The sequence below is a fragment of the Leptinotarsa decemlineata genome, unplaced genomic scaffold (assembly GCF_025532065.1).
Source record: "Leptinotarsa decemlineata unplaced genomic scaffold, Ldec_3_MD MMD2_tig00000157_RagTag_RagTag, whole genome shotgun sequence".
NCBI classification, from domain to species: Eukaryota; Metazoa; Arthropoda; class Insecta; order Coleoptera; family Chrysomelidae; genus Leptinotarsa; species Leptinotarsa decemlineata.
Window position 1 is genome coordinate 2,131,139 of NW_027412543.1, and position 24,652 is coordinate 2,155,790.

The 24,652-nt window shown below is 34.9% G+C and overlaps 2 long non-coding RNA genes across 2 annotated transcripts in view; one reads left to right on the forward strand and one right to left on the reverse strand.

Moving 5' to 3' along the window:
• LOC141481329 (uncharacterized) overlaps positions 1-24,652 on the forward strand; it is a 198,283-nt gene that overhangs the window by 52,923 nt on the left and 120,708 nt on the right. The gene's annotated exons all lie outside the window — the stretch shown is intronic.
• Positions 9,377-10,661, reverse strand: LOC141481328 (uncharacterized). Its single transcript, XR_012464894.1, has 2 exons — positions 9,878-10,661; positions 9,377-9,775 (listed from the first exon to the last, which is right to left on the reverse strand). It is a non-coding gene; the product is annotated as an uncharacterized lncRNA (long non-coding RNA).

Here is a 24,652-nt window from a genome sequence, read left to right on the forward strand (position 1 = left end):
GTTGTTACTCTACTATTGAAAACATTGTTAACATTTTGTCACTTTACCCTGGTGCTTTGTCGTTTCAAACCCGAGCCTATATGTTTATCATTTATCATTTTGATAATAACTTTAAAGCGTTTCAATTTCCCAATTCGTGTAATCATTGTTTTTCCCCAACCGGAAATTGAATTTTTTTCATAGTTAAAACGCATTTCCTTATATGTTTATTAATTTATTGTATAGCTTGTTTGGCAATATGATCCGAATAATTATCTTTGATGTGTAAGATGTATTTATCAATTACCGACTTGATTTTTGGAAAATCAACCATTTGGATTTCATTTATTGACATGACTCATCGATATTTTGTTCACAAATGAAGTTCTTAGTATGATGGGTCGATTTTGGAAGCTGCAGAAAATTGAATCTCGTTCTGTGGACACTGTTGAGATGGTTCTTGAAGCTGTTGAGATTAAAGTTCGTTCTGGAAAGGTTGCTAAGAGTGAGGGTAATGTCTTTCGTGGAGCGATTGTGATAAATGGGCGAGCTACAATTATAATTGAAAAAATCAATTGTCATTCAATACAAGTACTAAACACAAGTCATTCTGTAAGTACTAAACACATAAAAAGTATTGAAAACACTACTTTATGCAGATCATATCTATGAATGAGAAACTTTTTGAGTTGAACAAAAAGTATTGTATTCAATCACAAACTCTAGACATATTTCGAACAGAGAAAAAATGGGAAAGCAGTACTAACCTTGATTTCGTACAAATTCAAATAAAACAACATGACAGCGTATTTTTCTTATGATAAATTTTTCCTAATGGGGTGTGATACTTCTCCGTCACTCGATGTGGTAGAAAGTTGTTGTTGTTAATTAGTTTCCTCTTCACGACCGAACTTGAATTTTTGAAAATCCACCTGCGAGAAACCAAAATTTAAATAACAATTAATGTTTCAAATTATACGAACACTCTCTCAACTATTTTATTGTTGTATTTATTTTATTTTTAATGTCAAAAATACCTTATTAGTTTATTACGACAACATAAATAAAAGTTATTCCTTTGTTACTATACGTTTTATTCAACTCGAAAGCTGGTCACAAAATGAGCTTCTGCTTATAATATTATAAATGTGTATATAGACAATCTATGGCATTGTCAAAGGTAAATAGATAAAATACGGGAAAAACTCTTATTCAGCTTGGATGATTCTCGAGTGAAATTTATAATCTCATTTCACGGTTATGAGGCTATCATCTAATGGAACATCAAAACAAATTGTACGATACAATAAATATTGTAAGAGATAGTATTCGATAAAAATGGATGTCAACAATTATCGGTTCTTATCTTTTATTCATTATTAAAGATTGAGAAATATCAGCAATTGTCACTTCCTATCTTCTGATATATGTAGGATGAAAATAGTAGTCCGGGGTTGGCTTGAGGAATACGTAATTACCTCTAAACTGTTTTGTATTACAATAAATTGGAAAAAAACAATAACCCTCAAAAGTATATAAAAAAACACTACAGTAAATTTGAATTATTAAATTTGAATAAATTCATTTGAGAAAAAGTAAAGAACGTATAAAAAATTTTGCAATGAAAATTCTTAAGTGAGCATGGAAAACACGTTCAGATGGAAATCGTTGCACTTGTCACTAGTATCAATTCAATATACAAATACTCATCATTTCGCCTCGCAGGAGGTATTTATAGAAAATAAGTGATGACAATTATGAAATCAAACAGAGAGCCTTTGTTCCGTCGCTTTGAGAACTGCATATCTCTGTTGCTGATTCAGCATTGACAGTAATCATGTCACCTTGGGTAAGAAAAGGAATATAGGTGATGAATATTATGCAATCAAACAAAGTTTTGTTTCGTCGTACTGAATTGTTATGAAGCCACGTGACTGGCTTTATCAATAAGTGATAGCTATAATTCTGCATACCTATATTATATATTCTTACCAACTTGAAATGATTGGTTGTACAACTCTAATAAATACATGCTGACATGTAGATTCTATGATAACTAGAACGAATTTCATGCATGGAAATTCAACAGTGAATGACGAAAATATAAATCAAACAGCCTTTGACAATGATGAGACTCTTCTCTCTATATCACTAAATAATTAATATCTATTTAAAATATAATAATAATTTATTATTTATTCAAATACTTAAACAATTTTTATTTCGTTACTTATATCAATATTTATTTATAAATAATAATAAATTATATATCTTACATACAAATATTTTTATTGTATTACTCAACTAATATGTACAATCTATTCTAAATATTTTACAATTTTATTCAATTTATATTTATATAAATTAATTCAAATATATAATTATTATTTAAATTTCTTTAATTTATTAATATTAATTATTATTTAAATAATAATAATTACAATATTTTTTAATATATTATCACATATCACAATCATAAGAAATCAATAATAACGACATGTTGGACAAATCAATTTTCATTGTTTACTAAGCCTTCACGCATATTTCCTTGGAATTTCACCCACATTCGGTACGTTTACATATTGAACAAAAATTATTGTAGTCGAAAGTACAAAATTTGTTTTTCAGCATCGTTGACGACATATTCTACATTTTGAGGCTGGAACACTTTGTCTTGAATGTGTAAATTAGTATTTTCAAGACAACAGTCGTTTGAAAGCGATAACGCGATAACTCATCGGGACAAAAACTACGTCAAGATGTATGTTTTCAATATATCAGACGATGTAAATTTACTTTGCCAGTTGTACAAAAAATGTTGCTTGTATTTCGTGTAATAAATTCGTGTTTCATGCCACATTCGAGGGAATTTTTGGCTTCGACCTGCGGTCTGGGCCAAATATTGACACTCTTTCTTGGCACTCAATACAGAAATGACTATAAAGACTTTTTTACATATTCGCCTGGAGAACGTTTGGGAGACGTCATAGCCTCTACATTAGAATGTCCAGTTTGCTTAACAAAATGCTCATCAGATTTGTTTTGGATGATTCTCTCGAACGAGAGATCGTGCTGTATGTAAAGGTCCAAATTTGAAACAAATATTCGAGATAATAGAAGTACCTTGCAGAAATGCTTGCAACGGCTATTAAATCCGCCAAAATGGTCGATCCATAGTATCTCACGAGAATATTGTGCAAATTTGCATATTTCTCAGATATATCTATTCGGGTTATACTACCACCATTGAAATCAACATCCATCTTCTTAGATATAACTTGAAATTGAAGCATCTACGATCAAACAAGTCAAAAAGGCTAACACGCGGCTTGCCAACAAACCGTCTATTGTAACAACACAGAAAGACCACTGGATGTTGTGAAATTGTATTGTAAGTATTGATATCATCAAATATAAAATGAATGGAGAAGGGAAGTATTACTTATTTTTTTTGGGCTAAGTTTTTTCATCAGAAAAAAATTCTGTATTCGATTTCACTGAAAACATTCAATACTATTTTCAAGAGAAAAGTCGTTTGAAAGCGATAACGCGATAACTTATCTTTACAAAAATAACGTCAAAATGTCTGTATTCCATATATTTCAGACGATGTTAATTCACTTTAACAGTTGTACAAAAAATGTTGTTTTTATTTCGTGTATAAAATTCGTGTTTTCATGCCACATTCGAGAGTATTTTTGGCTTCGACCTGTGATATGGGCCAAATATTGACACACTCCTTTTCCGCACTCAATACAAAAATAACTATTGAGAATTTTCACATATGCGCCTGGAGAACGTATGGAAGACGTCAGGGCCTCTGCATGAGAATATCCAGTTTGCTTGACACGACGATCATTAGATTTGTTTTGGATGTTTCTCCCGAACGAGAGATTGTCCTGTATGTAGAGGCCCAACTTTTGGGACAAATATTCGAGATACTAGAAGTACCTTGCGAAAATGCTAGCAACGGCTAGGTCGATACATAGTATCTCACGGAATATTGTGCAGAAATGCATATTTCTCAGATATATCTATTCGGGTTATACTACCACCATTGAAATCAACATCCATCCTCTCAAATATAAATTGAAATTGAAGCAACTACGATCAAACAAGTCAACAAGTCTAACACGCGGCTTGCCAAAAAACCGCCTACAGTAACAACACAGAAAGACCACTGGATGTTGTGGAATTGTATTGTAAGCATTGATATCATCAAATATAGGATGAATGAAAAAGAGAAATATTACTTAGTCATTTTGGGCTAAGTTCTTTCAGACAGGAAAAATTTCTGTAATCGATTTACTGAAAACATTGAATACTATTTTCAAGACAACAGTCGTTCAGAAGCGATAACGTGATAAATTATTGGGACAAAAACTACGTCAAGATGTATGCATTCAATAAATTTCAGACGATGTTAATTCACCATAACAGTCGTACAAAAAATGTTGTTTGTATTTCGTGTATAGAATTCGTGTTTTCATGCCACATTCGGGAGTATTTTTGACTTCGACCTGCGGTATGGGCCAAATATTGACATTTTTTTTCCGCATTCAATACAGAAATAACTATGAGGACTTTTTACATATTCGCCTAAAGAACGTTTGGAAGACGTCATAGCCTCTACATTAGACTGTCTAGTTTGCTTGACAAAACGGTTATCAGATTTCTTTTGGATGTTTCTCCCGAACAAGAGATTGTCCTGTATGTAGAGGCCCAACTTTTGGGACAAATATTCTAGACACTAAAAGTACCTTGCAAAAATGCAAGCAACGGCTATCAAATCCGTCAAAAAGGTCGATCCATAGTATCTCACGGAATATTGTGCAAATTTACATAGTTCTCAGATATATCTATTCGGGTTATACTACCACCATTGAAATCAACATCCATCTTCTTGAATACAACTTGAAATTGGAGCAACTATGATCAAACAAGTCGAAAAGTCTAAGACGCGACTTGCCAACAGACCGTCTATAGTAAAAACATAGAAAGACCACTAGATGTGAAATTGTATTTCAAGTATTGATATCGGAAATGAAAGAGAGAAGTATCACTCAGTTATTTTGGGCTAAGTTTTTTCAGACAGGAAAAATTTCTGTATTCGATTTTACTGAAAACATTGAATACTATTTTCAAAACAACAGTCGTTTGAAAGCGATAACGCGATAACTCATCGGGACAAAAACTACGTCAATGTATGTATTCAATATATTTCAGACGATGTAAATTCACTTCAACAGTTGTACAAAAAATGTTGTTTGTATTTCGTCTATATAATTCGTGTTTTCATGCCACATTCGAGAGAATTTTTGGCTCTGACCTGCGGTCTGGGCCAAATATAGACACTCTTTCTTGGCACTCAATACAGAAATAACCATAAAGACTTTTCACATATTCGCCTGGAGAACGTTTGGAAGACGTCATAGCCTCTACATTAGAATGTCTAGTTTGCTTGACAAAACGGTTATCAGATTTGTTTTGGATGTTTCTCCCGAACGAGAGATTGTCCTGTATGTAGAGGCCCAACTTTTGGGACAAATATTCGAGATACTAGAAGTACCTTGCGAAGATGCTAGCAACGGCTATCAAATCCGCCAAAAAGGTCGATACATAGTATCTCACGGAATATTGTGCAGAAATGCATATTTCTCAGATATATCTATTCGGGTTATACTACCACCATTGAAATCAACATCCATCTTCTCAAATATGAATTGAAAGTGAAGCAACTACGATCAAACAAGTCAAAAAGTCTAACACGCGGCTTGCCAACAAACCGCCTACAGTAACAACACAAAAAGACCACTGGATGTTGTGAAATTGTATTGTTAGCATTGATATCATCAAATATAGGATGAATGAAAAAGAGAAGTATAACTTAGTCATTTTGGGCTAAGTTCTTTCAGACAGGAAAAATTTCTGTTTTCGATTTTACTGAAAACATTGAATACTATTTTCAAAACAACAGTCGTTCAGAAGCGATAACGTGATAACTTATTGGGACAAAAACTACGTCAATGTATGTATTCAATATATTTCAGACGATGTGAATTCACTATAATAGTCGTACAAAAAATGTTGTTGGTATTTCGTGTATAAAATTCGTGTTTTCATGGCACATTCGGGAGTATTTTTGACTTCGACCTGCGGTATGGGCCAAATATTGACACTCTTTTTCCGCACTCAATACAAAAATAACTATAAAGACTTTTTACATATTCGCCTGGAGAACGTTTGGAAGACGTCATAGCCTCTACATTAGAATGTCTAGTTTGCTTGACAAAACGGTTATCAGATTTGTTTTGGATGTTTCTCTCCCGAACGAGAGATTGTCCTGTATGTAGAGGCCAACTTTTGGGACTAATATTCGAGACACTAGATGTACCTTGCAAAAATGCTAGCAACGGCTATCAAATCCGTCAAAAAGGTCGATCCATAGTATCTCATGAAATATTGTGCAAATTTACATAGTTCTCAGATATATCTTTTCGGGTAATACTACCACCAATGAAATCAACATCCATCTTGAAATTGGAGCAACTACGATCAAACAAGTCGAAAAGTCTGACACGCGACTTGCCAACAAACCGTCTATAGTAAAAACACAGAAAGACCACTGGATGTTGTGAAATTGTATTTCAAGTATTGATATCATCGAAAATGAAAAAAAGAGGTATTACTTAGTTATTTTGGGCTAACTTTTTTCAGACAGGAAAAATTTCTGTATTCGATTTTACTGAAAACATCAAATAATATTTTCGAAACAACAGTCGTTTGAAAGCGATAACGCGGTAACTCATCGAGACAAAAACTACGTCAAGATGTATGTTTTCAATATATTTCAGACGATGTAAATTTACTTCAACAGTTGTACAAAAATGTTGCTTGTATTTCGTGTATTAAATTCGTGGTTTCATGCCACATTCGAGAGAATTTTTGGCTTCGACCTGCGGTCTGGGCCAAATATTGACACTCTTTCTTGGCACTCAATACAGAAATATAAAGACTTTTTACATATTCATATTCGCCAGGAGAACGTTTGGAAGACGATAAAGCCTCTACATTAGAATGTCCAGTTTGCTCGACAAAACGGTTATCAGATTTGTTTTGGATGTTTCTTCCGAACGGAATTGTGCTGTATGTAGAGGTCCAACTTTGGAACAAATATTCGAGATACTAGAAGTACCTTGCAAAAATGCTAGCAACGGCTATCAAATCCGTCAAAAAGGTCGATCCATAGTATCTCACGGACTATTGTGCAGAAATGCATATAACTCATATATATTTATTCGGGTTATACTACCACCATTGAAATCAACATCCATCTTCTCAAATATAAATTGAAATTGAAGCAACTACGATCAATCAAGTCAAAAAGTCTAACACGCGGCTTGCCAAAAAATCGCCTATAGTAACAACACATAAATACCACTGGATTTTGTGGAATTGTATTGTGAGTATTGATATCATCAAAAATAGGATAAATGAAAAAGAGAAGTATTACTTTGTCATTTTGGGCTAAGTTCTTTCAGAAGGAAAAATTTCTGTAATCGATTTTACTGAAAACATTGAATACTATTTTCAAGACAACAGTCATTCAGAAGCGATAAGGTGATAACTTATTGGGACAAAAACTACGTCAAGATGTATATATTCAATATATTTCAGACGATGTAAATTCACTATAACAATCGTACAGAAAATGTTGTTTGTATCTCGTGTATAAAATTCGTGTTTTCATGCCACATTCGGGAGTATTTTTGACTTCGACCTGCGGTATGGGCCAAATATTGTCATTTTTTTTCCGCATCCAATACAGAAATTACTATGAAAACTTTTTACATATTCGCCTAAAGAACGTTTGGAAGACGTCATAGCCTCTACATTAGAATATCTAGTTTGCTTGACAAAACGGTTATCAGATTTGTTTTGGATGTTTCTCCCGAACAAGAGATTGTCCTGTATGTAGAGGCCCAACTTTTGGGACAAATATTCGAGACACTAGAAGTACCTTGCAAAAATGCTAGCAACGGCTATCAAATCCGTCAAAAAGGTCGATCCATAGTATCTCACGAAATATTGTGCAAATTTCCATATTTCTCAGATATATCTATTCGGGTTATACTACCACCATTGAAATCAACACCCATCTTCTTAGATGTAACTTGAAATTGAAGCATCTACGATCAAACAAGTCAAAAAGGCTAACACGCGGCTTGCCAACAAACCGTCTATTGTAACAACACAGAAAGACCACTGGATGTTGTGAAATTGTATTGCAAGTATTGATATCATCAGATATGAAATGAATGGAGAAGAGAAGTATTACTTATTTATTTTGGGCTAAGTTTTTTCATACAGAAAAAAATTCTGTATTCGATTTCACTGAAAACATTCAATACTATTTTCAAGAGAAAAGTCATTTGAAAGCGATATCGCAATAACTTATCTTTACAAAAATAACGTCAAAATGTCTGTATTCCATATATTTCAGACGATGTTAATTCACTTTAACAGTTGTACAAAAAATGTTGTTTTTATTTCGTGTATAAAATTCGTGTTTTCATGCCACATTCGAGAGTATTTTTGGCTTCGACCTGTGATATGGGCCAAATATTGACACACTCCTTTTCCGCACTCAATACAAAAATAACTATTGAGAATATTCGCATATGCGCCTGGAGAACGTATGGAAGACGTCAGGGCCTCTGCATGAGAATATCCAGTTTGCTTGACACGACGATCATCAGATTTGTTTTGGATGTTTCTCCCGAACGAGAGATTGTCCTGTATGTAGAGGCCCAACTTTTGGGACGAATATTCGAGACACTAGAAGTACCTTGCAAGGTCGATCCATAGTATCTCACGAAATATTGTGCAAATTTACATAGTTCTCAGATATATCTTTTCGGGTTATACTACCACCAATGAAATCAACATCCATCTTCTTGAATACAACTTGAAATTGGAACAACTACGATCAAACAAGTCGAAAAGTCTAACACGCGACTTGCTAACAAACCGTCTATTGTAAAAACACAGAAAGACCACTGGATGTTGTGAAATTGTATTTCAAGTATTGATATCATCGAAAATGAAAAAGAGAAGTATTACTTAGTTATTTTGGGCTAACTTTTTCAGACAGGAAAAATTTCTGTATTCGATTTTACTGAAAACATTAAATACTATTTTCAGCTATAATATCCCAAGGACATTGATAACTAACGAAATAATTTTATCACAGTTTTCGAAAGAACGTTATTTGGTAACATCCCGGCGCCGAAGACGGAGGGATGTTACCTAAAATAACGTGCTTGAGGAAGTTGTGATAAAATTATGAGTTATTTATCAATGTTCGAGGGATATTCGGTGAGAAAATTTTTTGCAATTCGAACAAAATTATTTATTGAACACACAGTTATTAAAAGAACAATTCGTATAATGATATTCCGTTGATCTTGCTGTATTTGCCTCGGTTACTGCATAGGTGTTTCCACGCATACTATTGATTATTTGGTTATGATGTTCCTGATCAATATTCAAATAAGGTTTTATGGAATTTCCATTATTGTGCCCAGTAATTTTCAACAATTGCTGTTCTTGAACTCCACTCTCAGCTAGTTGACTGACTGCAGTTGCTCTATTAGAGTGATTGGTTATTTTCCTCTGTTTCGTATCCAAGCCAATTGCTTCAGCAGAAGATTTCGTCCATCCGTTGATTATATTTCTACCCAGAGGCATATTGTCATACCAGTTATCGCTTCCTGTCTTCCAGTGACGATTTGGCCTTAAAAATAGTCTATTTGTCTTGATATTTGTGCCTCGTTTTGATAATAGTTCAATGAATAATCTGACAGGACAAGCATCGTTATCACTATTTTGAACTAACCATTTGCTAGAGGCGCAGTTCTTTGAATCCCCTTGGCAGGTTTTACTGAAAATTGGATTATATTCTATCCTATTAGTTGGAGATCCATTGTTGTCCTTTTCGATATGAAAATAATCAACTAAGCAAGCAGCACCTTCACCACCTCTCCAAGCCAATTCCACCGCTGCTATGTGATAAAATTTGCGTAGGAGTCCTATAGGGGTATTTTCATCCCAAAAGTTTATAATTTTACTCATTTCATTTGAAGTTAATGGTACTGAGCTTGTTTTGCGTTTAGTGGGATCTGTTTGTAAATTTCTTCGTGCTGCGTCGCGTGCATTCCGCGCTTGTTTTAATGCAACACTTTTAAAGGGGTCTAGCATGATATTATACTCCTTGTAATACTTTTCTTGTAATGATTTGCTTGTTATATTCCATACGGTTTTAACAGTAGCCTCCTTAAACTCTGTGCTATCCATTTTTCTCATATTAATCGCCCAATCCTTGAGTATTAATGCAAGCTCTTCGAGAGTACGATTTCCATCCAATTCATATTTTCTGACGTCACAAAACTCCATAAATATTTTCCAAGTGTATTTTTTACTATTGACAGTATTTTTTGGTGTATTTTCTTCAATGATTTTGTCAATTGCCGCATCATTTTGAACACCAAAGCGAGGAAGTGACATTTTCGAAATAAATTGAATTACTGAAATGTCAAACAACTTTATTGTGTTGGTTGCTTAGCAATATCATGACATAAGTGATAACTAACCGTGAAAACTATCCATGGGTAGTTATCAGTGTAATGTTGGTTTCATTGGTTATTTCGACACACATGACTAGAAATAGACAAATTTGATAGGATAATTTTTTTGGCAAAAAATTTTCGAAACAACAGTCGTTTGAAAGCGATAACGCGGTAACTCATCGGGACAAAAACTACGTCAAGATGTATATTTTCAATATATTTCAGACGATGTAAATTTACCTCAACAGTTGTACAAAAAATGTTGCTTGTATTTCGTGTATTAAATTCGTGGTTTCATGCCACATTCGAGAGAATTTTTGGCTTCGACCTGCGGTCTGGGCCAAATATTGACACTCTTCTTTGGCACTCAATACAGAAATGACTATAAAGACTATTTACATATTCATATTCGCCAGGAGAACGTTTGGAAGACGATATAGCCTCTACATTAGAATGTCCAGTTTGCTCGACAAAACGGTTATCAGATTTGTTTTGGATGTTTCTCCCGAACGGGAGATTGTTCTGTATGTAGAGGTCCAACTTTGGAACAAATATTCGAGATACTAGAAGTACCTTGCTAAAATGCTAGCAACGGCTATCAAATCCGCCAAAAGGTCGATACATAGTATCTCACGGAATATTGTGCAGAAATGCATATTTCTCAGATATATCTATTCAGGTTATACTACCACCATTGAAAACAACATCCATCTTCTCAAATATAAATTGAAATTGAAGCAACTACGATCAAACATGTCAAAAAGTCTAACACGCGGCTTGCCAACAAACCGTCTATTGTAACAACACAGAAAGACCACTGGATGTTGTGAAATTGTATTGCAGGTATTGATATCATCAGATATGAAATGAATGGAGAAGAGAAGTATTACTTATTTATTTTGGGCTGAGTTTTTTCATGCAGAAAAAAATTCTGTATTCGATTTCACTGAGAACATTCATACTATTTTCAAGAGAAAAGTCGTTTGAAAGCGATAACGCGATAACTTATCTTTACAAAAATAACGTCAAAATGTCTGTATTCCATATATTTCAGACGATGTAAATTCACTGTAACAGTCGTACAAAAAATGTTGTTTCTATTTCGTGTATAAAAATCGTGTTTTCATGCCACATTCGTGAGTATTTTTGACTTCGACCTGCGGTATGGGCCACATATTGACACACTCCTTTTCTGCACTCAATACAAAAATAAATATTGAGACTTTTTACATATTCGCCAGGAGAACGTTCTGGAGACGGCATAGCCTCTACATTAGAATGTCCAGTTTGCTTGACAAAACGGTTATCAGATTTGTTTTGGATGTTTCTCCCGAACGAGAGATTGTCCTGTATGTAGAGGTTCAACTTTGGAACAAATATTCGAGATACTAGAAGTACCTTGCAAAAATGCTAGCAACGGCTATCAAATCCGTCAAAAAGTCGATCCATAGTATCTCACGGAATATTGTGCAGAAATGCATATAACTCATGAATATTTATTCGGGTTATACAACCACCATTGAAATCAACATCCATCTTCTCAAATATAAATTGAAATTGAAGCAACTACGATCAATCAAGTCAAAAAGTCTAACACGCGGCTTGCCAAAAAACCGCCTATAGTAACAACACAGAAATACCACTGGATGTTGTGGAATTGTATTGTAAGTATTGATATCATCAAATATAGGATAAATGGAAAAGAGAAGTATTACTCAGTCCTTTTTGGGATAAGTTCTTTCAGACAGGAAAATTTCTGTAATCGATTTTACTGAAAACATTGAATACTATTTTCAAGACAACAGTCGTTCAGAAGCGATAACGTGATAACTTACTGGGACAAATACTACGTCAAGATGTATGTATTCAATATATTTCAGACGATGTAATTTCACTTTAACAGTTGTTCAAAAAATGTTGTTTGTATTTCGTCTATAAAATTCGTGTTATCATGCCACATTCGAGTGTATTTTTGGCTTCGACCTGCGGTCTGGGCCAAATATTGACTCTCTTTTTCCGCACTCAATACAGAAATAACTATAAAGACTTTTTACATATTCGCCTGGAGAACGTTTGGAAGACGTCATAGCCTCTGCATTGGAATGTCCAGTTTGCTCGACAAAACGGTCATCAGATTTGATTTGGATGTTTCTCCCGAACGAGAGATTGTGCTGTATGTAGAGATCCAACTTTGGAACAAATATTCGAGATACTAGAAGTACCTTGCAAAAATGCTAGCAACGGCTATCAAATCCGCCAAAAAGGTCGATCCATAGTATCTCACGAAATATTGTGCAAATTATCATATTTCACAGATATATCTATTCGGGTAATACTAACACCGATGGAATCAACATCCATATTCTTGAATATAACTTAAAATTGGAAAAACTACGATCAAACAAGTCAAAATTCCAACACGCGGCTTGCCAACAAACCGTCTATTGTAACAACACAGAAAGACCACGGGATGTTGTGAAATTGTATTTCAAGTATTGATATCATCAAATATAAAATGAATGAAAAAGGAAAGTATTACTTATTTATTTTGGGCTAAGTTTTTTCATGCAGAAAAAAATTGTGTATTCGATTTCACTGAAAACAACCAATACTATTTTCAAGACGAAAGTCGTTTAAAAGCGATAACGCGATAACTTATCTGGACAAAACTAACGTCAAGATGTATGTATTCCATATATTTCAGACGATGTTAATTCACTTCAACAGCTGTACAAAAAATGTTATTTGTATGTCGTGTATGAAATTCTTGTTTTCATGCCACATTCGAGAGTATTTTTGGCTTCGACCTGCGGATTGGCCAAATATTGACACACTTATTTTCCGCACTCAATACAGATATAAATATTGAGACTTTTCACATATGCGCCTGGAGAACGTATGGAAGACGTCATGGCCTCTGCATCAGAATGTCCAGTTTGCTTGACACGACGGTCATCAGATTTGTTTTGGATGTTTCTCCCGAACGAGAGATTGTCCTGTTTGTAGAGGCCCAACTTTTGGGACAAATATTCGAGATATTAGAAGTACCTTGCAAAAATGCTAGCAACGGATATCAAATTCGCAAAAAATGGTCGATCCATAGTATCTCACGAAATATTGTGCAAATTTAGATAGTTCTCAGATATAACTTTTCGTGTATTACTACCACCAATGGAATCAACATCCATCTTCCTGAATATAACTTGAAATTGGAGCAACTACGATCAAACAAGTCGAAAAGTCCAACACCCGTCTTGCCAACAAACCGTCTATTGTAACAACACAGAAAGACCACTGGATGTTGTGAAATTGTATTTTGAGTATTGATATCATCAAGGATAGAATGAATGAAAAAGAGAAGTATCACTTAGTTATTTTGGGCTAAGTTTTTTCAGACAGAAAAAATTTCTGTATTCGATTTCATTAAAAACATTGAATACTATTTCTAAACAGTCGTTTGAAAGCGATAACGCGATAACTCATCGGGACGATGTAAATTCACTTTAACAGTCGAACAAAAAAAGTTGTTTGTATTTCGTGTATAAAAACACTCGTTTTCTGCACTCAATACAGAAATAAATATTAAGATTTTCTACATATTCGCCAGGGAAACGTTTGGAAGACGTCATAGCCTCTACATTAGAATATCCAGTTTGCTTGACAAAACGGTTATCAGATCAGTTTTGGATATTTCTCCCGAACGAGAGATTGTGCTGTATGTAGAGGTCCAACTCTGAAACAAATATTCGAGATACTAGAAGTACCTTGCAAAAATGCTAGCAACGGCTATCAAATCCGCCAAAAAGGTCGATCCATAGTATCTCACGGAATATTGTGCAGAACTGTATATTTCTCAGATATATCTATACGGGTTATACTACCACCATTGAAATCAACATCCATCTTCTCAAATATAAATTGAAATTGAAGCAACTACAATCAAACAAGTCAAAAAGTCTAACACGCGGCTTGCCAACAGTAACACACAGAAAGACCACTGGATGTTGTGGAATTGTATTGTAAGCATTGATATCATCAAATATAGGATGAATGAAAAAGAGAAATATTACTTAGTCATTTTGGGCTGAGTTCTCTCAGACAGGGAAAACTTCTGTAGTCGATTTTACTGAAAACATTGAATACTATTTTCAAGACAACAGTCGTTCTGAAGCGATAACGTGATAACTTAACTGGACAAAAACTACGTCAAGATGTATGTATTCAATATATTTCAGACGATGTAAATTCACTATAACAGTCGTACAGAAAATGTTGTTTGTATTTCGTGTATAAAATTCGTGTTTTCATGCCACATTCGAGAGTATTTTTTACTTCGACCTGCGGTATGGGCCGAATATTGACACTATTTTTCCGCACTCAATACAGAAGTGACTATAAAGACTTTTTACATATTCGCCTGGAGTAAGTTTGGAAGACGTCATAGCCTCTGCACTAGAATGTCCATATCCATTGAATGTTGTGAAATTGTATTGTAATTATTGATGTCATCAAGGATAGAATGAATGAAAAAGAGAAGTTTTACTAAGTTATTTTGGGCTAAGTTTTTTCAGACAGGAAACATTTCTATATTCGATATTACTGAAAGCATTGAAAACTATTTTCAAGACAACAGTCGTTCAAAAGCGATAACGCGATAACTTATCGGGACAAGATGTATATCTACGTCAAGATGTATGTATTCAATATATTTCAGACGATGTTAATTCACTTCGACGGTTGTACAAAAAATGTTGTTTGTATTTCGTGTATGAAATTCGTGTTTTCATGCCACATTCGAGAGAATTTTTGGCTTCGACCTGCGTTGTGGACCGAATATTGACACAATTCTTTTATGCACGCAATACAGTAATAACTATTGAGACTTTTCACATATTCGCCTGGAGAACGTTTTAAAGACGTCATAGACTCTGCACTAGAATGTCCAGTTTGCTTGACTCAACGGTCATCAGATTTGTTTTGAATGTTTCTCCCGAACGAGAGATTATCTTGTATGTAGAAGCTCAACTTTTGGGACAAATATTCGAGATACTAGAAGTACCTTGCAAAAATGCCAGCAACGGCTATCAAATACGCAAAAAAGGTCGATCCGTAGTATCTCACGAAATATAGGGCAAATTTGCCTTCATATCGTGTTCACTGGGAAGGACTGTTGAATGCAGATGGGAAGGTTTTAAATCTGACTCTGTAGATCATTGAGTAGGAGATTTGAGCCGGTTCTAAGCCTCCCCCCACCACTATGACGTATTAATTGCTTTTTTTGTTGTTGTTTAGTGAAGTCAAGGCGATGTGACCTTGAAGCGTCTGGTGTATGGATCGTTCAGAATTTTTTTCCGGTTCTGGGCCTCCCTCCACCACTATGACGTATTATTTGCTTTTTTTTATTGTTAAATAACATCAAGGTGATGTGACCTTGAAGTGTCTGGTGCAGGGATCGTTCAGATTTTTTTTTCATATGGAATTTTGTGTGTGTGTGTGTGTGTGTGACATAGTGACGTAATTACAATTACTTGGTGTGTGGGAATGCACGGTACAGGGTTTACATCCTTCAGTTATGTTCATGAAACATGACCTTGAATATGGAATTCAACTTTGAGATTAGGGAACTAGATTGCATACATGGTAAAGTCAGGGTTTGATATTGTCCTTCATGTGTATTCTGTACCTGTTTGTACAGAATAACCACACGTCTGCATACGACGAAGATCCATCGACTGATGAGCGGTCCTTCTTCACCAGTTTGGACGGTACCATCGTGACAGAGAGCGTATACGTCTGCACTCCGTGAAGTTTCAACGACCACTGTTTGCTTGTATCGCCTTCTGTCAACACATCGAGTTGGAATTGGTGGTGGTGGTGGTGGGGGAGCGCCTGTGTTCGACGCATCGAGTTGGCTTCGACCTGATCGACCTTGATCTACGTCACACCCTTAATGTACGTCATAAGGTAATAAGGATAAGGCGACTTTGAGGTAGTGTTTTGAGTTTGACTTTGAAAGACTTTCATTCACACTTTATATTTTCACAGCTATTTAGAACAATGTTCAAAGTCGCATAACCTTGGGGGTTGACCTTGAGATTTTTAGTCTGTCTCGGTCACATCAACATTGAAATGACCTCTACATACGTCACATGATGTCGACAAGGTGACTTTGAAGAAGTCTTTTGAGTTCGACGTTGAACGAGCTTTATCTACTTCACACCCTTGAACTATGTCAGAAGGTGATACAGTCAATGTGACTTTGAGATAATGTTTTGGATTTAACCTTGAATGACCTTCATTCACTTCCCATATTTTCACGACATTCATTGATTCATGTGATTATTTTGACTTTGAAATGACCTCTACATACGTCACATAATGTCGACAAGGTGACTTTGAAGAAGTCTTTTGAGTTCGACGTTGAACGAGCTTTATCTACGTCACACCTTGAACTATGTCAGAAGGTGATACGGTCAATGTGACTTTGAGATAATGTTTTGGATTTAACCTTGAATGACCTTCATTCACTTCCCATATTTTCACGACATTCATTGATTCATGTGATTATTTCGACTTTGAAATGACCTCTACATACGTCACATAATGTCGACAAGGTGACTTTGAAGAAGTCTTTTGAGTTCGACTTTGAACGATCTTCATCTACGTCACACCCTTGAACTATGTCAGAAGGAGATACGGTCAATGTGACTTTGAGATAATGTTTTGGATTTAACCTTGAATGACCTTCATTCACTTCTCATATTTTCACAACCTTCATTGATTCATGTGGTTATTTTGACTTTGAAATGACCTCTACATACGCCACATGATGTCGACAAGGTGACTTTGAAGAAATGTTTTGAATTCGAACTTGAATGACCTTCACCTACGTCACACCCTTGAACTACGTGAGAGTAGTGTGACGTACCACGACCACAATCGTATCATATAAAAGACGAGTTGTGATCGTGAACGTCGTCATTCAGTACATGAAAGCGCATCGAGATGAATTCCGAAAAAATCGCAGCTGTAGTTTGAATTTCGCTTTTCTTCTGACAGTGTCGTCTTTCATTAGCATATGAAATTGGATTACGGCTAAAAATATACATTTTCCATTATATAACTTATCTATATTGAATTTTATGAGAAAAATAGTTATGACAAAAGTTGTATGAAATTAAATTCTCAACAATTTTGATTCCTATAATTTTTTTTTCATAAAATCGATATTTTTAGAGAAAGGGTGGAGGTGAAATTTCGTCATTGTATTATCACGTTTAATTTTGACTTTACGAGAAACTTCGTGATGAACACAGTTGTATAAAATTGAATTTCCTACAATTTCGATCCCATCAATTTTTTTTAATAGGTTCGATATTTGTATCGATTTAAATTTGAAATAAGTAGGGGGTGAAATCTTATAATGGAATTATCTCATTTATTTTCAATTTCACAAGAAAAATCACAATGATCAAAGTAGTATGAAATGGAATGAAAGACGAGGAATTTTTTTCCACATTGTTTATTCCAAGATTACAACCTTCTTCTTCTAACCTTCCAATATCTACCAAACTAATTTGAATGTTTATCTGTCGTCATCGTCTTCGAATTGAAATTTAGGGAAATAAATGTTGATTATGTCACCATGTCGTCAACTCCTTTCTTGATCCGCTTCTGAAGATCCTTCACACAGTTGCTAATGTGGGCGACTTCCAGCCGGTACTGTTTCGTTGAATCACCCTCAACACGGTACTCCTCATTGACTCCGACGATGTCCTGACTTCCCCTTTCAATGTTGGTTTCCACCTCTGACAGTTCAGCCAGCAAACAACTTTTCCGTTCGACTAGTTGTTCCTGTCGAACCACATCGTCGCTTGCGTGTGGCAATCTCTGCCAATCTCTCATCGCTGTCCCGGATCACTAGTAGCTTCGTCTTCCTCTCTCGGCATATTCTGCCGAGTTCGAGCACGTCGTTGACTAAGTTGCAGCTCCTCTGCGGTGTCGGTAAGTCCATCTTGCTACCAGAGGGTGGGACGGAAGTTGTCCCCTGAACAGTTGGCACAGGCATCGGTGGCGGAGATAGTATGGATCCGGCTCTTGGTAGATTATGCGGTCCGGTTGTGGTCTCTAAAGATATCATGGTGGTGGGCATCGGTGGCTGAGGTACTATGGATCCGGCTTTTGGTAAGTTATGCGCCCGGTTGTGGTCTCTAAAGATGTCATGCTGGTGGGCATCTGTGGCTGAGGTACCATGGATCCAGCTTTTGGTAGGTTATGCGTCCCAGTTGTGGTCTCTGAAGATGTCATGGTGGTGGGCATTGGTGGCTGAGGTACTATGGATCCAGCTTTTGGTAGGTTATGCGGCCCGGTTGTGGTCTCTGAAGATGTCGTGGTGGTGGTTGGCTCAATGTTTAATGCAGTGGATGGCATCTGCGATGCCGTCGGTGGCTGATTTTTCGTATTGACCGTCTCGGACTTTGAAACGGTGGTATCCAACGTAGATGGGGCTCGCCACAGGGTCGAGGTCATCGGCGGCTGCCGATAAGGATTCGTCTCATCCCATATTTTCATATATTTCCGCAGCTCCGACTGCTTTGGTTTCACCTTCGGCTCCACCTGCTTCGACTTAGCGGCGGACACTCTTTTCTTATTCGATTGGGGGGCAGCAAACTCATTATCGCTACCGTTCGCTGCCTCTCTCTTGTTGGCCCTCTTCGAACCCTTCTCCGCGTCTTTGCTGGTGCTGCTCGTTTCAGAAGAGGGGGTGGTTGAACGAACATCCTCCATTCTGCTACATTCAGGTCTTGGAGTTGTCACCATCACAGGTTCTCCAGGAAGGGGGCTGAGTGGGAGTTAGGAAGTCCACGATATTCTCTGGTAGCTCTGATCCCTGCACCAACACCACGTCTTGCAGGATATTCACCTTACCCTTCTCAGATTTGCCGGTATCAGTGAAAAGAGGCATACTCCAAGCTAGAAATTCACAAAATAATTAGAATGGAATATAATAATAGACAATAATAATATATCTGAAGAATGGTTGGTTGATAACAGGATCAATTTTTTCTCAAAGAAACAATTGTTTTCTTGCCAACGTTTCGAATTCAATTAAATTCTTCTTCGGGCTTTGTAATAATGTAGTTTCATAAACATACCTCCCACAGAAACTTATACGACAAGTATCGTTTCTATTACTTACCAAAAAGTAGTTTCTCCGTGTTGATATAACTATTTTGAAAAAACATTAGACATATTAGATACATTTAAAAAATAAAATAAAAAAAATTGCAATACCTTCGATAGAACACCAACGCAAAAGGACATGAATGTATAGACTCCAATTACTTTTGTTACAATGGAACTATTTACAAACAAATTTTTCGAGTTGGTAATGGGTAATTGTATATCAACCATTTGTGCAGATTTGGTCATGGCAGAACTACAAAATATATGCATAAAAAGTTAACAAGCAAAAAAAAAACACCCCAAGACATGCAATCTAATGTAGTGTACAAATTGAACTGTGGAAGGTGTCACAAATGCTATGTTGGTCAAACTGAACGGTATCATAAAACACAAGTTTCAGAACGCATGACAGACTCTGAGAAACTGAATATAAGCAAAAACTCCACAGCCCTGATTGAACATGAAAAAGAATATGCACACAATTTTGATTTTGAACATCCAGCTGTTCTAGATGTTCAACCATATTTATAAAAAAGACTCTTGAGCAAAACACACACACACACACAACCCATTCATATATGAACCATCATGCATCAGATACTTCAAAGGAGGGGGGGGGGGTTAGAACCGGCTCAAATCTCCTACGAGAGATTTTTGAAATAATTTTCCAAACATAACTTCCACAGTAAAATCAATATTATAGGGAATTTGAAATCTAGAACAATTACCATTTCCAATTCTGATTTCCATAACAAAATTCTCAAATTGATTGAGAATTACCTACTACAAATAATTTTTCTGAAGCCCTCATTAGAAAAATAATGACAGAAAAAAGTTCCTCTTCCCAAAATACTGAGGTGAAACCCAAATATCACAAAATGTCATTTATAGAAAATTCATCTGATAAACTTGGAATGATAGTCATAAGCAATCAAATTAAAGTAGCCTTCTTAAATGAAAGTACAGTTGGAAAGCATTTTTTCTTAAATAAAACAAATAAAAAAACACCCCAAGACCTGCAATCTAACGTAGTGTACAAATTGAACTGTGGAAGATGTCACAAATGCTACGTTGGTCAAACTGGAAGATATAATAAAACACGAATTTCAGAACACATGAGAGACTATAAAAAACTGAATATTCGTTTTGAGTGCACCCTCCGATTTTGAAAAATGTTTTGAGTTTACTTACGTATTTCGATGCGTAGATTACGAATCCGAAAGAAAAAAGCTGCGCTCTCATTCATTTACAAAGTTACTTCCTTTCAAAGTTCAGAAAAGGGCAACTTTTCATCTTTCTTTTTCATAAGATAAACTACTTAAAAGCACAAGCGTTTATTGAGTAAGTCACCTTTACACCTCATTCTCCTTTAATTGACACTTTTCAATTCAACAATCAATATTTTTCTTATAAAAACTTAATTGGAAATTGAATACTTGCATCAGTCGTACCAACTATGTCATTAACCTTAAAAACGTAAAATATAGAGATATGTAACTTAAAAAGCAGCTCCGTACATTTTTTAACATTTTTATTGGAAAAATGTTGATTGTTGAAGTGAAAAGTGTCAAGGAAGGAGGAATAAGGTGTAAAGGTGGCCTAGTGAATAAATGCTTGCGTTTTTAAATAGTTTATATGGTTAATGAATATTACTGGAGTTTTTTCCCAACACCAAATCGTTATTTCTACACCTCAACACGTGTTTCGATCACCGAGTGATCTTCTTCAAGAGGAAGATAAAACTATAAACTACTCAAAACTAAAGCTATTTATGCTATTCAGGTACATCATACAGGTAGGTAATCAGTATTACCACCCAAACAAGTGTACCACCCTAAATTAATTTTACAAGAAACCGTTAGTAGCAGCCACTAACGGTTTCTCGAGGGGTATTGTAGATGACATAATTAGGAAAAAGAAGTTTAGGTTGAGAATGAACGAAATCTCGACTTTCAGAAAGGACAAAAACCACGATAAATACATCTCAGTTCCATACCACCAATATACGAAGAACTTTGGAAATATTTTCAAGGAACTAGGTATGAAGGTGGTTTTTAAATCATACACTGCAGAGCCTTTTGGGAAGTCCAAAAGACAAAGTCGAGAATTCGGAAAAGTCTGGAATTTACGAAATTGAATATAAGGAATGCGATGCAAAATATTATGGACAGACAAAAAGATCTTTTCAAGTGAGATATTAGAAACATATAGCACACTTAAAATATGGAAGACCTGAAAAATCAGCAGTCACCCATCGTATTTTGCAACAAAACCATTTCATAAACTTCAGTTCTTTAAGATTAGTTAGACAAGTTAACAACAGCAGGCAACTAGATGCCTATGAGAGTGTAGAAATGAGTGAACATAATAATATTATGAATAACGATAACGGACCAATACCAAATATCATACTGTATAGCTTGTTGAAATAATATTGTTGGGTTTACTGATTACTACAGAAAGACACATTGTAAATATATTTAGATATGCAATATTGTGAAACTAATTTCATATAGCTGATATTTGTTCTATATATAGCTGTAACATTTAAACATACATAAGGACATATTGTAAAATAATAGAAAGGCCAATTGTAAAATTAATTTAGGGTGGTACACTTGTATGGGTGGTATTACTGATTACCTACCTGTATGATGTACCTGAATAGCATAAATAGCTTTAGTTTTGAGTAGTTTCTAGTTTTATCTTCCTCTTGAAGATGATAACTTGGTGATCGAAACACGTGTCGAGGTGTAAAAATAACGATTTGGTGTTGGGCAAAACTCCAGTAATATTCATTACTACATCAAAGGTTCCAAACAGTACATCACAAGTTTATACGGTGAAAAAGAAGGCTGAAAAGTTGCCCTTATCTGAACTTTGAAGGGCCGTTACTTTGTAAATAAGGGAGAGCGCCGCTTTTTTCTTTCGGATTCGTAATCTACGCATCAAAATACAGAAGAACACTTAAATCGCCGGGTACCCTCAAATCGAATATTTACCCAATTACTTTAAGAATAGTATTGGAAAACTTGAGTTCTGGGTTAAAATAATCACCAATAACGCCTTATCTTAAGGTTTGTACTAGATAAATATATTTTTGGTCGTAGAAAATAGCGTAACTCAAAATATTAATCGATAAATTTCCAAAAAAGTGTTTTTTTTAAATTGATCATAGTTATTAGAGAGTCGCACTGTAGATATTTCAATTATAGAAACACTGTACTATTTCTCCATGGCATAAAACGTATTATCTAGCGAATATCTGAAAACTTTGAGATCTTTGAATTTTTCATTGTTTGTACATTCATTTGCTTTCGTAAATTATAGATATTGTAATGCAATGCAGAATTTCGACATCGACATTGGCCAATGTTTGGTATGGTCTATTACATTCTACACCAGAAGTAGGTATGTTTTTTTTTTGTACAGGATACAAGTGTCTTCCTTGGAAATAATATCAATGTATTCTTCACCTTGGATATTATTTCCTGGAAAGTAGGCATATTTCAATTCGATAAGTAGAACACCTAGATAATTTACCCCTTCTGTTGCAATGTTTTTCATTTTATTTTTAAATGTATCTAATATGTCTAATGTTTTTTAAAATAGTTATATCAACACGGAGAAACTACTTTTTAGTGAGTAATTCAATTAACCTTATTATTTCTTATAAAATTGAAACGATACTTATCATATAAACTTATGAAACTACGTTGTTATAGAGCCCTGAAAAGAATTCGAAACGTTGGCAAGAAAACAATTGTTTTTAGAGAAAAAATTGATCTTGTTACCCAACCAACCAATCTTCAGAAAAATTATTGGTTCACTGAATTAGTTAACTGATTAATAATATACTTACAGTTTCGATTCCTAGATTATGACCACAACAGAACACTCAAAAATTAATTTGAAGATATAAGGTTAGAAGAAACAGTTTGAATGATGCTAGCTTTCGACTAGACACACTTTTATATCTAAACCACACCTAACCTCCCTCCACATATCACCCCTACTTCATCTAATACTGGAGCTGAATACTTCATGAAAAAAATTGTGATCGATAATGTTGTATAAAATTGAATTTCCTACAATTTCAACTCTATAATTTTTGTTTTTCGTATGATCGATTTTTATTATTTGAACCTGATAAAAACTTTGTAACATTACAATCATAATAAATCTCATCTTCACCACATATCTCACTTCCCCCACAAAAGTTATTATAATTCTTGTGTGAATTGAATGGGTTATATTTTTAGGAGTGATTAATTTTTGGAAAGAAAGTTTTTGGCTTTCTACTACTCCATCTCGATACATGAAATTAGGGAATCTTCCAAAGAAAGGATTACTTCTTTCCTTTCTTTGGAAGATTCCCTAATTTTATGTATCGAGATGGAGTAGTAGAAAGCCAAAAACTTTCTTTCCCAAAAATCCTTGTGTGTATTAAACATTCATACTCACTCACTATAAAATAATCGTGAGTCAAACCATAATGATCAAAGTTGAATGAAATTGAATTTTCAACAATTTTGAAGGAATTTTCATATCCTTTTATGCGAATAAATTCGATAGAACTATTATTATTATTATTATAAATTTTAAACCACAATAATATTATAGAAAATACAAATGGGTACAAAAAATTACTTAGTGATCTAAATGAGGTTGTCAAACAATTATAGCCTACATTTTGGTATGTCGTCCTCCACGTTCAATACAAATTATGGTTCCTCTACTGACATCTGTAACTGCATTTTCAATAAATCGAGGATTTATATTTGCACAGCACTCGCGAATGGTATTTTCCAGATGTTGTATGTCAGTAAATGGTCTACTTCGATACACTTTCTGTTTCA